The sequence below is a fragment of the Eublepharis macularius genome, chromosome 1 (genome assembly GCF_028583425.1).
Source record: "Eublepharis macularius isolate TG4126 chromosome 1, MPM_Emac_v1.0, whole genome shotgun sequence".
Taxonomy (NCBI): Eukaryota; Metazoa; Chordata; class Lepidosauria; order Squamata; family Eublepharidae; genus Eublepharis; species Eublepharis macularius.
The window spans coordinates 25,907,762-25,921,811 of NC_072790.1; the positions used below are offsets into that span (position 1 = coordinate 25,907,762).

Below are 14,050 nucleotides of genomic sequence, written 5' to 3' on the forward strand. Positions count from 1 at the left end.
TAGTTTTCCATTATTCTTTCCTGGTAAGAAATTTTAAAACAAAAACATTCAAAAGTAAAGATGTGCAGTGTTTCAAAACAAGGGACATCCGAAGTGCTCTGGAACCGCAGTTTTCTGGAGTAAGAAAAGGGACATTTGGCAACAATAAGCAGCCCCACTGTTACCATTTTTTCAGCAGAGTTGGGTTAAAATATTATAAATGTAGTTCTCAAAAGATGTAATTGTTCACAAATGTACATCCTGCATGGTTCCTTCATTAGAAAGGTTCACCCTGGCATGCGTGGTCGTATCTAAATTCAGTGCACACTAATTCTACAACTGTAATGATATTTATAGCCCACAACACTGGCAAAGCCATGTCAGAAGCACAACTTTGCCATAGCCGTGCCAGTATACATTGCCACTGTAGAATGGAATAACTTTAGTTCCATTTCCTTTCGCTTGTGTATGCATTGCAAGTCTAAAATCCACATTTTCTTTCGAGTGTCTAGATAAAATTATTTATTATGATGATCATGATCATGATCATTATTATTAAATAATGTATGTGTAAAGTGCCATCAACTCAAGTTGCAGCCAACTTATGGCAACCTCAGGTTTCAAAGCAAGAGAGAAACAGAGGTTGTTTGCCACTGCCTGCCTCTGCCACCTAGGTGGTCTCCCATCCAAATATTAACCAGGGGCTGACCATGTTTTGCTTCTGAGATGTGACGAGACTGGACTGGCCTGGGACATCCAGGTCAGGGCATTAAATAATAAATAATAATAGTACCTATGACGCAGAATAAAGCTAAAGGTAGTCCCCTGTGGAAGCACCGAGTCATTACTGACCAATCGGGGGACGTCGCATCACAATGTTTTCTTGGTAGACTTTTTGTTACGGGGTGGTTTGCCATTGCCTTCCCCACTTTACTCTTTATCCCCAGGAGACTGGGTACTCATTTTACTGACAGAAGGATGGAAGGCTGAGTCAACCTTGAGCCAGCTACCTGAACCCGGCTTCCACCAGGATCGAACTCAGGTCGTGAGCAGAGCTTGGGCAGCAGTACTGCAGCTTACCACTCTGCGCCACCCAGAATAGCAAGGGGAAATTCCAGCAGCAACTGAAAATATCAACTACATACACAGTTCCTACTTAAAGACCACCTTGAATTCCATGGACCCCTCCTGACTTTAATGTCAAGATATGGGGGCCATTACATCACAGCTTTCTCGTACAACTCAGGTAACATCGGAAGCCCCAAGTCAGGTGAATCCACGCTGTGCTTCCTTCGGACACCAACGATGTCCACGTTTCACTGAAAGACCACCAGTGGAAGCTCTTGCCACGCGGCTCTGAAACTTCTGATAATGCTTTCACAACACAGGAAGGGACAGCACTGCTGTGTCTCCCCTGCCGCAAAAGTAACACAAGAAATGACCCTGACGAATGGGTCATAGAATCACACATACAGGGTTGGAAGGGACCTATAGGGTCACCTAGTCCAACCCCCTGGGGCCAAAGGAGCAAGAAGGATTATCTTGGCCTACAAGTTTACAGCAAACATATTCAGGATATTATACTTTCCCCCTTTTCTCAGTGAGCATGCAACCATTTCTGCTACAGTGTTCGTGGGAATTAACTTATGCCACTACAAGTTTCCCAGTTTGGTGTAGTGGTTAAAAGCACGGGACTCTAATCTGGAGAACCGGGTTTGATTCCCCACTCCTCCACTTGAAGCCAGCTGGGTGGCCTTGGGTCAGTAACAGCTCTCTCAGAGCTCGCTCAGCCCCACCCACCATACAGGGTGATTGTTGTGGGGATAATAATAACATACTTTGCAAAGTGCTCTGAGTGGGTGTTAAGTCATCCTGAAGGGCAGTATATAAATAGAATGTTGTTGTCGTTGTATTTATTAGATTTATGTTCTGCTTTTTGACAAGTTCCTCAAAGCAGCTTACAATGTTTTTTCACTTTCATTTAGGAAGCTATAAATACACTGATTAAGTGATGTGAAAGGCAGGAAAAAGTGGGCGGGCATCTTTTTTCCTGGGAGTCTTTCTAGGTCTCCATATCTCTACCACTTATCACATTTAATTCCCAAAGTGTGATGAAAGGAGACACACACGGACTTAACAGTTTGTCACATGAGGAAAAGGTACATTTCCAACACACAAGATCTATCCAAGCAGATCAACCTTCTCTGAAGCAGATCTCTAAATATCTGATACTCCTTCCCGTGCCTCTATATCGAAACTCTGAAGAAATCAGTGATAAATTTAGATTTTTTTTCATTATATCTCTTTGAAGTCTAGAGGAACAAGGAGAAAATTATCCTTTGGCTTCAACTGAAGAATATTATCCACCGCAATCTTGAGGCAAACCAAATGAGTCGTGACCTAATCTTGGTTATTTTACGCAATATAATAAATTAGTAAAGCACTCCAAAACAAATTTAAGCTCATTCCGACTATACAAATTCCTGAACGAGGCCACCATCTTTATTTTATCCACTTATATCAGCAAAACACACCACAGATTGAAGCAGATTTCTAATTATCCCTCCCCCCGTATTATATTTCTCAATACCAACAAACATCCCACCCTATTAATTTCTGGGGAATTATCACACTTCTTCAGCTTGGCCTTATGCCTTAATATGCCCCCTAGGGTACACATAAGCACCTGGGAATGCACTCACTAGCATCTCTAATAGCTTTATGAGATCATGCAAAAATGCCATTAACCCCAAACTCTTCATCCCAGCCAAAGATTATTATGCAAATATAATTGCTAAAACATATGTACATTTGCTAAATTGCCGTTTGCTGCATGTTAACATGCCACTAGCTGTCTAATCAGATTTCAGACAGTTCTTCCATGTTTCAATAAGCCCACAAAAGCCATTCTTCAGGTTTTAGATCCAGAGGAGTTAACCGTGTTAGTCTGTAGTAGCAAAATAGTAAAGAGTCCAGTAGCACCTTTAAGACTAACCAACTTTATTGTAGCATAAGCTTTTAAGAGCCACAGTTCTCTTCGTCAGATTGTGTCTCTTGAAAGCTGACTCTGCATCTGACAAAGAGAGCTGTGGTTCTCGAAAGCTGATGATGCATCTGATAAAGAGAGCTGTGTCTCTCAAAAGTTGATGATGCATCTGATGAAGAGTGCTGTGGTTCTCGATAGCTTATGCTACAATAAAGTTGGTTAGTCTTAAAGGTGCCACTGGACTCTTTACTATTCTTCAGGTTTTGATACTAATCTGAAAACAAACAAGGTGCTGTGACTCTTAGAAAAACCTTTAGCAAAAACAACAACAGAATCCTCTCCACTGCCAGGTTGCAAATATAAAGCCTAGCCAAAACCTCTGGGAAACAAATGCAAAGAATGGCTATGTGGACAGGCTGATACCTAAATACACACACGCTCTTCCCTTTAAACTCCAGCATAAAAACAAGGCAGAGGTGAACTTCACAAAAACGTCTTCTATTGTGAGGTCTTAAAATGTAAAAAGTAAGAAAGACAGTGCTCAAACTCAGAGAGGAAAGCAGCCTGGGAGTCTTGCGGGGGGATTTCAAACAAGGTATTCCATAAAACACCTCATCAACTACGTTCATTGCCAGTTTCCGTTAAACTCTAGTTGTAAACCACCAAGCAAGTTCACTCCTGGAAACAGTGGGAAATCAAATGCCCTCAACAATGCACCCTTAATATTTCAACATTTTGCTTTAACACATTCTCAAATGTTTCCTTCTGGAATGCATAATGCTTTACACATACACTGCTTTTTATTATTTGTAAATCATGTTTATGTAACTTGTCTCCTTCCAAATATACACAACTACTGGGTGAAGTTCGGGGGTGGGGGGGATGCCATCATTGGAACTTTCTCAGATGTACAAAAAATGCAGAAAGGAGATATTTTACTTTGCTCTCAATGGACACAACCCTTTAGGTGACCCATAAGCATTTAGGATGCTGTAATCCACTTTCACCTTTAAAATCTCAAAAACAGAATTTACAGAAACACTGGTGACATCCTGAATCCTGAAAACGTGAATGTTTTACCTTAAAACAGGGCTTTTTTTTCTGGGAAAAGAGGTGGTGGAACTCAGTGGGTTGCCCTTAGAGAAAATGGTCACATGGCTGGTGGCCCCGCCCCCTGATCTCCAGACAGAGGGGAGTTGAGATTGCCCTCTGCGCCGCTGAGCGGCGCAGAGGGCAATCTCAACTCCCCTCTGTCTGGAGATCAGGGGGCGGGGCCACCAGCCATGTGACCATTTTCAAGAGGTTCCGGAACTCCGTTCCCCCTGAAAAAAAGCCCTGCCTTAAAATGACGAGAATGGCTTTGTGTGCATTTTGGCAAAAGCCGTTAATGTTAGTACATTAACTACCCCATACAGATCAAGAGACAATAAATATCTCAGAACTAAAAAAACTATTAGATTCCCATTGTTCTTCCTATTTCCACTTACACAGTACTAGACACCAGCATTTAAGATATAAACATCATACACAGTTTAATTACAGCAAAAATGGGTGTGTCTATTGATTGTCAACTTGGTCTACGAGTATATAGTTCAGGAAAACTGAGAAATCAAGGTGAACACTATGTAACAAATATCATGATACACACATAGATAATTTATATTACATATGATTCATATACCATCACATTTGTGGGGACCCCAGTGAGAGAATTACTTTGTATACTAGATATCGCTGTGACTAATCATTTTATGTGGTTATGCTCTGTACATACAATTATATTCCCATTTCTGCTTGCCCAATTCAGAAATTCAGACACACAGAAAATAAGCAGAGTCATCAAAGGGAAATGAACTAAAATTCAAGAAGTTGACTTTATGAATCAGGATAATAATAATATAACAACAACAACAACAACAACATTTGATTTATATACTGCCCTTGAGGACAACTTAATGCCACACTCAGAGTGGTTTACAAAATGTGTTATTATCCTCATGACAATCACCCTGTGAGGTGGGTGCAGCTGAAAGAGCTCCAAGAAGCTGTGACTGACGTAAGGTCACCCAGGAGGCTTCAAGTGGAGTAGTGAGGAATTAAACCCAGTTCACCAGATTAGAGTCCTGTCGCTCTTAACCACTACACCACACTGGCTGCTTCTACATGGAGACCTGTGGGAGGAGGGAGAGCTTCTACCTTATGTTAATGTTTCTTCAATGCTCAACAATATTTAATTGGCATATGTTAACATACTCCAATAAATCCAAAAACAAAACCCAAGTAATACCTTTTATTAAGACCGACCATAATGACACAAAACCGCGCGTAAACTTCTGAGTTCTCCAGGCTGCCTGGTTGCTTGGCCTCACAATATTTTTAATTAGGCCAAGCATTGGGGAGAGATGCACAGTATAAATGAAGTATATAGATAAACAGCCCCAGGGAAGTGGGGTTCTTGGGTGCCCCCTTGCTGATCCATAGATGGGCACAAGGTGGGCAACTGCACAGTGCAATACTATTGTCTAAGCTCATTGAAATTGGCTGAGACACTGTGCACTATAGTTGCCAACTCTGGGTTGGGAAAGTCCTGGAGATTTTGTGGTGGAACCTGGCGAAGGAGCTCAGCTGAATATATGCGACAGAGTCCACCCTCCAAAGCATTCTCCTGGGGAAAATGATCTCTGTCATCTGGAGATCAGCTGTAATTCCAGGAGCTCTTCAGGTCCCACTTGAAGGGTGACACCCCTAAGTCTGCACCATTTCCCATCCTGGAGCTGGCAACCCTACCACCGCCTCCCCGTTCCAGCTTCGTCCCTCCTCAGACCTGGGGCTAATGCAAAAGCCCAATCCCAAGGGAAGCATCAGGCATGAGGGCGAACCGTCCCTTCCTGCCCCCACCCTCTAGTCAGCCGCTCGCCTCTTTTCCCTCCTCGGCCAGGGACTCACTCAGAGGCTCGAGCACACCCGGGAAGGGAGGCAGCGGCCTACCCGCAGAGGCGCAACGCCAGCAAGCAACGCTCCAGAAAGAAGGCGGGCGGGAGGCGTTGCGACGGCTTCCCCCCCTTTCCCTCCACCTCCCCCGTCCTCGGCCGTGAGAGAAAGAAAAGTACCCGAGCGAGGCGGCGCGGCGGCGAGGAGCGAGCGCGGCGGCTGAGGGAAGGAGGGGCGGCCGCGGCAGGCCTCTTTCCGCCACGCTCTGGGCCGGCGCCGCCGCCATCTTAGGTGTGTCTAAGCGCGGCTGTGGAAACCGGCGGGAAAGGCTGAGGAAAGGCGCGCGAGGCAGAGGCGCTGCGAACGTTACACAATCTCTCTCTCACACACACACACAAGCACACAGCCCGGCAACTCACATTCTAGCTCTGTCTGAAGAAGTGAGCTGTGGCTCATGAAAGTCCAGACCCTACCACAAATGTTGTTAGTCTTAGAGGTGCTCCTGGACGCTTGCTCTTTTCAGAGCCAGAGGAGTTAACCGTGTTAGTCTGTCGTTGCAAAAGTAAAGAGTCCACTGTCCAGTAGCACCTTTATTTAGGGAATTTGTATCCTGCCCTTGCTCTCAGGAGCTCAAAGAGGAGTATCATGGTTCTCCTTCCATATTGTCTTTACAACAACCCTGTGAGGTAGGTTAGGCAGTGACTAGCCCAAAGTCACCCAATCATGGCAAATGGGGGGTGTGAACCAGCCCTAGCCCAGCACTCTAACCATGATTTCCTACGGTGCCTTTTGATGACTAATTGAGGTATCCTCGCCTCCCTTGGCACAAAACAGAATATTCAAAGAGAATCCGATCAGGATTTCCACTCCTTTTAAAGTCTAACGGCACCCTAAAGATTAACTTGTTTTTATTCCAGCGCAAGCTTTTGTGGATTACAGCCCTAGTCATGAAATGTATGTGCTGGATCTTCCCTAGACAGACATTTACAGATGAGGTTATGAAGAAAGATAATGATAAAACAGAAAAGCCAAAGTCCACAAAATGCAACAAATTAAGGTGAGATGTAATTCTGTCAAATGCAGATGTAGTCAGATGAGCCTGGTGCTAGATTAGAATTATGATTTATTATTTTTTTAAAAGCCTACCTTGGGTTCTTGGTGAATGTGGGCAGGCAGACAATGGAGAAGCTAGCAGTTTGGTGTAAAAAGAAACAGGAATCTTGGGGTACCTTAAAAATTAATACAGTCTTCTTCCAGCACAAACTCTTATGGATGAGAGACCACTTTGTAAAATGCATGAAGTGGTTCCTCACTATGCAGGCATTTATACATGAGGTTATGAAAAAAAAAAAAATAATAAACAGCTGGGTTAAATGGGCATGGAATACCCTCCCCCCTTAATAAGTAACCTAATCTATAAATGTCCTTCTAGTGAGAACAGTTTCAAGTGGGTAGCCATGTTGCTCTGCAATAGAACAGCAGGATTTAAGTCCAGTATAGAGACCCAAAAGATTTCATGGGTATGAGCTTTCTGGAGTCAAAGCTCCCTTCTTTAGATACCTGAATAATCTATATCTGAAAAAGGAGTTCTGACTCTCAAAAGCTCATACTCTGGAAATCTTGTGGGTCTCTAAGGTGACACTGGACTAGGGTTGCCAGCCTCCAGGTAGTGGCTGGAGATCTTCCGGAATTACAACTGGTTTCCAGGCCAAAGAGATCAGTTCACCTGGAGAAAATGGCTACTTTGGGGAGTGGACTCTATGGAATTATGCCAAGCCAAGGTCCTTTCCCTCCCCAAACCCCACTTTCTCCAGGTTTCACCTCCCAGATCTCCAGGAATTTCCCAACTTGGAGCTGGCAAGCCTACACTGGACTAAAACGCTAGTGAGGACAGTAATCTGATGAAGTTTGTAGTCTATGAAAAGCAGACAAATTCCAGGTCGTCATGTTGTGCTATCTGGAGGGAAAATAAGAGCAATGATCAGATAGTACTTTTATTAGGGCCAGCAAAAACGTAAGAAACTAGACAGCGAGCTTTTGAGTTCACCAGAAGTCCTGTTTGCTGTGGTTGTTAAGCTACAACTGTTCAAGGCCAAAATTACACATGCCCTGTAACATATAGAAAGGTTGAAATATGGTTGTAAATCAGTGTACCTGTATGATGGTTTTTCACACATGTGCTCCAGCAAAGAAAGGGGATGAAAAACTCTTCAAATGGCACGTGTGAATTCATTCTAAGCCTGCAGATCACAGCCCTTAGGATGGAGCAAATAATGTGATGTGCAGTCTTAAAAATACATGCCAAAAAGATCTCAGATTATACCTAATGCTGCTTTGACAGAGATGCAGCAATTCTTCTCCCTTTGACAGTATAAAAACCAACAGTGATCCAAATCTGTTTTCTGCACGAATTGGATCACGAGGAGCACTTGCAATACAGAGTCCATCAAACCCAGACTGGGTAGTGTTTCTTAATGTCATGTTCTCCCCACAAGCAAATCCCCATCACTAGATGGTGCTACTCAGGCAATTTCTGTTTACTTTGGGGGACACTCAAGTCAGCCATCCAGCATGGGAAATCGTAGAACTGGAAGAATGACCTTCTGCCATCTAATGATGGGAGTTTGCGTCTAGACTCCTACAATTTGCAGATTTGGCTTTCATGCTGAACATCTTTTTCTCTCCCACTGAATTTTTTTAAAAGATTGTTTGTTTGGGTTAACGTTTGGTCTGAAGGGAAGTTCCCATGAACTCAAAAGCATGCTTGGTAGGTTTATGAGAGGGGGCAGTGCTCAAGAGTTGAGAACATGCCTTGTATGCCAAAGGTCCCAGGTTTGATTCCTGCCACAGCCAGTGAAAAGGAACCCAGGTAGCCGCCAGTCAAAGTACACAGCACTTGGGCTAGATATATCATTGGGAAGACTCAATATAAGGTAGCTTCATATGTGTTTGGTAGTGGAAAATGCCATCAAGTCACAACTAACTTATGGCAACTCCAAAGGGTTTTCAAGACAGGAGACAGAGATGGTTTGCCATTGCCTGCCCCTGTGTAGCAATCCTAGGCTTCCTTGGTGGTCTCTCATCCAAGGCTGAGCCTGCTGAACTTCCGTGATCTGACAAGATGTACCATCCAGGTCAAGGTGTATCTTTTTAAGCAGTATTCAGACCCACCCGAAAAATACAACAGATGCTACGATCAGCAAAAGACAGTAGAGACCCCCTCACCTCTGCAGGAGTATACCGTATACCCTGCAGCTGTGGACAAGTTTACATCGGGACCACAAAGCGTAGCATCCAGACAAGAATAAAAGAACATGAAAGACACTGCAGACTTGGACAACCTGAAAAATCAGCAGTGGCTGAACATAGCCTAACTCAAACAGGGCACAGTATCTTATTCCAGGACACCAAAATACTGGACAACACTTCCAACTACTTTGTCAGACTGCACAGGGAAGCCATTGAAATTCACAAGCATAAGCAAAACTTCAACAGGAAAGAAGAAACCTTAAGAATGAACCGAGCATGGTTGCCAGTTCTGAAAAACACCAGGCTAACAAAACATTCTATCCCTGACAATAGCCCTGCAGAGAAGATTAGCACATCAAGTACCAATCCATATGCAAAAGAACCTCCTCAGGATACAGTGAAGCCTCCCGCCATTAGCATTCCACACCCTGGGAAACTCTTACAGGATGACTCAGCTCAACCCCACCCCTCCTGAGTAGATACAAATGACCTACATCTCTTCTCTTTTCCACACTGTGACACTGAGAGATCTCTGTCTTTTGGTGCTACACCTCTGAAGATGCCAGCCACAGCTGCTGGCGAAACGTCAGGAACTACAATGCCAAGACCACGGCAATACAGCCCGGAAAACCCACAACAACCATTGTATCTTTTTAGTTTGTTTGTGTTATGTGCCATCAAGTCGCCTCTGACCTATGGCGACCCTATGAAGGAAAGCCCTCCAAAATGTCCTGTCATTAACAGACTTGCTCCGATTCTGCAGACTGTAGGACATGGCTTCTTTTAACTGAGTCAAGCCATCTTATTTTAGGTCTTCCCCTTTTCCTACTGTCTTCCACTTTTCCTATAGTTTATTTATGCTATTTAAAGTCCCCATTCCTCACCGGGACTCAAGGCAGTGTAAATCAATATGTTCAATGGCTTTGACATTCAATAAACAATATAATATGAATTGCAGAAATTTGAAAACAAGCATAATTCCAAATACAGAGATGAAACATTGCTGAAAAATCTTAAATAATTTGACACAACATATTAAGCAATGTGGAAACTACCCAGTAGGAGCACATCTACGTCAACAGACAGTATCCAGTAGTATAGTCTACAGTCACTGTCCCTTTACCAAAGGATCTCTCTGAGCCATTTCTTGCAGCACAGCCCGGAGTGAAAAAGCCCTCCTGAATAATTCAGTTCTGCAAGTTTATGGAAAGCCAAGCAAGTAAGAGCTCTCCTGAGTCCTGACCTCTTCAGGCAGGCTCTACCACCAGATGGGGGCCTCCACAAAGAATGCTCTTGTTTGAGCAGCAATCAATTCTGCAGAAGGCCCTATTCAAATGAGCAAAGCTACCATTTAGTGGGTCTAATTAAAGGGGTATTACCATTGGTTTTGGATTTTAAAAACTATTAGTTATTTCTCCACACATACAAGGTGTTCTAGTAGGTGAGTTAGTTAGATGGAGACTTTAGTAATGATCCCAGGTCAGGGCTGTATTATTCATAAGGCTGACTAGGCCGAAGCCTAGAGGCTCCACAGGGACTACGGGCCTATCTTTTTTTTTGTTTTTTGCAGAGGCACACCAGCACTCAAATTACTAGGGCTGCCAGCCTCCAAGTGTTAGCTGGAGATCTCTCGGAATTACAAATGATCTCCAGGCAACAGAGACCAGTTCCCCTGCAGAAAATGGCTGCTCTGAAGGGTGAATTCTATGGCATTCTACCCCACTGGGGCCACTCCCCTCCTCAGACCCTGCCCTGTGCAGGCTCCACCCCCCAAATCTCCAGGAATTTCCCAACCTGGGCCTGGCAATTAATTGATTATCTTATGTAACCTCTATTAATAAGATAATTAACTGCTTCCTTATTAAAATGAAACAAATTGTCTCATATATTAAAACAATTACCCATAAATTATATATTTTAATAAATAATTAAAAAATTATTCACTTCAAAATATTACAGCATTAAACAATTATACCCCCCAAATGTGCTTTCCTGAAGAGTTCTACTCACGCAATAAAATGTTTTAAAAATTGTGAATAGTATAGTAACGGTTTATGTTAACATTATTGTTTCTGTTGTATAATTCCAATTGTTGTATAATTCTGTTGTATAATTCCCAAAATACTTAAAAGCCTAGGGGCCCGGCCGTGGGTTAATACGGCCCTTGCTTCCCAGTGATAGGAATCTGAGTCTATGTGAGTCTAAAAAACACCTCCTTCATAATTTGTCATTCCAGTACTCGCTCATACACAGACGCTGCAAAAAAGGATACAGAGTCCTTTTATCAGAACAGGCGGACTAAAAAGGTCTTAAATAGGAAAATTATGACACCTTCACACACAGATCGTCAAGGGGCTGGACCATTCTCTCTCCTCAGCATAACTTTCAAATGCCTGTAATTGTAATGCCACATTACCTGAAAGTCAAATGAGCAGTCACGTGACAAGAGGCACAAAGAAAGGAAAGTACCTGTGGGTACAAAGAGAGGCCGTCACAGGTGTCCTCACTAGAGGTGGGCACCAACCTGGAAAATACCGAAATGTGTGGTTTGTGGTTCATTGTGTTTCATGAAACACGAACTTTCATGAACTTGCCCCAGTTCACAAACTGGTTCGTTTGGTAAGGAAAACGTCACTTCTGGGGAAGCAGGTCACATCCGGGGCTGCAGAAAGCCCATCCCCCATTGCCTTAGAAGCTGATTGATCAGTGCCAGGCTGTCTGCAGTGATGAACTGAAAAACGAACCAAATGAATTGGCCTCAAGTTTGTGGCGGTTCGTAAGAAATGGGCTCTGAGGAAATGTCGGTTTGCGAACCACGAACCGGTCTGGTTCGTGATGAATTTTGGTTTGTATTTTGGTTCATCCCCACCTCTAGTCATCATATTTCAAACAATACTTTTCTTCCTTTGTCTCAGCTTTGCCACCGCACTTCAACCCGCCATGCGGGTGTGACGTATGGATGAGATAGGCAGTAGATTCATGTAACACTACTTTATACAAGATATGATTTCCCTGCGAACTCACTGCCACTGGATGTGATATCCACTAGCTTAAATGGCTTCACAACTGGATTAGACAAATTCACAGAGGAAAGGTTTGTCAACAGCTACTAGCCGCGTTGACTGGATGAAATCTCAGTATTCAAAGGCAATAGTCCTCTGGAGGCTAGAAGGAGAGAGCAGGGGGAAAGCGTCTCTTCTGCTCAGCCACTGCATGAAATAGGATGCTGGTCTTAGTGGACTGTCAGGTTGATGCAACAGAGCTTTTTATTGTGTTGTTATGATACGTGTGGCTTACTTTATGTTCCAAAACAACAAGTCTGCAACTCTTGATGCTTTCAGGTGCCGTCCCTCCCAAGGTGCAGGAAGACAGACTTGGGGGTGAGGGGATGATCCAATGTGTCCTGTTCAGAAAATCTGTGGCACTTTCTTCATTGCATGTGCTCTCCTGGTTCGCCATGCAGATGTGAAAAGGAAGCTCCCTTAGGTCATGCTGCCAGGTGTCTTATTTTGGAGGGTGAATACACTGATACATTACCTATGAACGTCAGCCTCCTCCATAAATATGCACAGGTTTTTCCTACTCACAACCTCATGTGCCCACTTGATTGCTGCTTCATCATGGGCAGGGTTTTTTCCTAAGAATGCTTCCATGCTGCTTGTAATGGATTACAGCTGATCTGGGAACCACCATATAGATGGGTGGAAGAACTAAGAGGAACTATTTCAATGTTAGCGAGAGAATAAGATTCTATTTACACAACACGTTTCAATCTGTTTCAAGCTTGCTTCTCTCTACCAAGGAACTCCAAAAACAGTCGGTCAAGCAAGATATGCAGGACCTCTGGCTAAAAAACACCCTCACAAAGTTACAGTTGCCAGGACTGTTTGCAGAGAAGCCATGAAATTACAAATGAAAGTACAATGAAATTGAAACCAGTTCAAATTTGATGCCAAATTACTTGAACACTTGAAATCCCAGGCAGGCTATGAAAAGATTTCTCTGAACTGTGTGAACGAGTGGCAGAAATGACAGCTGAGATTTACCGTGAATACGTGCAAAATATCCTAACTTCACTTACATGCTGATGGGGATTGAAATTGGCTGTGACTTCCAGGAAAGAAAGCATGGGGTTGTGGTGGGAAGCCTGTAGAAAATATCAACAGTGTGTTCTGTAGCAATGAAACAGGCAAATTCAATTATAGGAACTATTAGAAAAAAGATTTGGAAATAAAACGGTGTATCATAATGCCATTAGAGTAGCCTGTGGTGCAGCCACATTGAGAAGACAGTGTACAGTTCTAGTTGTTCCACCTCAGAATGAATAACAGACCTGGAAAGGGTGCAGTAGGACAACTAAAATAATCAAGGAAGTAGAGCACCTTTCCTTTAATAATAATATCATCATAATAATCATATTAGATTTATATACCACCCTTCAGGACAACTCAACACCCACTCAGAGAGGTTTAAAAAGTGTGTTATTATTATCCTCACAACAATAACCCCGTGAGGTGGGTGGGGCTGAGAGAGCTCCAAGAAATTGTGACTGACCCAAAGTCAAGCAGAGGAGTGGAGAATCAAACCTCCAGATTAGAGTCCTGCTGCTCTTAACCACCACACTAGACTTTGGTGGGATTATACCCTTTATCTTTTAGGTACCTTATATGCCCCCCAGAATGCACAGAAAATGCAACATTTGGAAGTAAGTCCCATAAGTAAGCCTCTCAGCTGGCTTCAAGCAGAGGACAGGGGATCCAAACCTGGTTCTCCAGATTAGAGTCCTGCCACTTTTAATCACTACAGCAAACTGGCTCTTAAGGAATGGCTTAAAAGTTTAGTGCGTGTGTGTGTGTGGGGGGGGGAGTTAGTTTAGAAAAAAAGAAAGCATGGAGGAACACATTA

At 43.3% G+C, this 14,050-nt stretch overlaps 2 protein-coding genes across 5 annotated transcripts in view; one reads left to right on the plus strand and one right to left on the minus strand.

Annotated features, from left to right (window-relative positions):
• SUPT3H (SPT3 homolog, SAGA and STAGA complex component) overlaps positions 1 to 6,174 on the minus strand; it is a 369,426-nt gene extending 363,252 nt beyond the window's left edge. For 2 of the 4 annotated variants that reach the window (XM_054995765.1, XM_054995879.1), the window contains exon 1: positions 5,912 to 6,038. The gene's annotated coding sequence lies outside the window, so the exon portion shown is untranslated. Of the gene's footprint in view, positions 1 to 5,911; positions 6,039 to 6,075 lie in introns of those variants that run through there. The other 2 variants (XM_054995836.1, XM_054995966.1) reach the window with 2 other exon arrangements.
• Positions 1 to 14,050, plus strand: part of RUNX2 (RUNX family transcription factor 2) — a 257,963-nt gene that overhangs the window by 67,428 nt on the left and 176,485 nt on the right. The window lies entirely within an intron of this gene.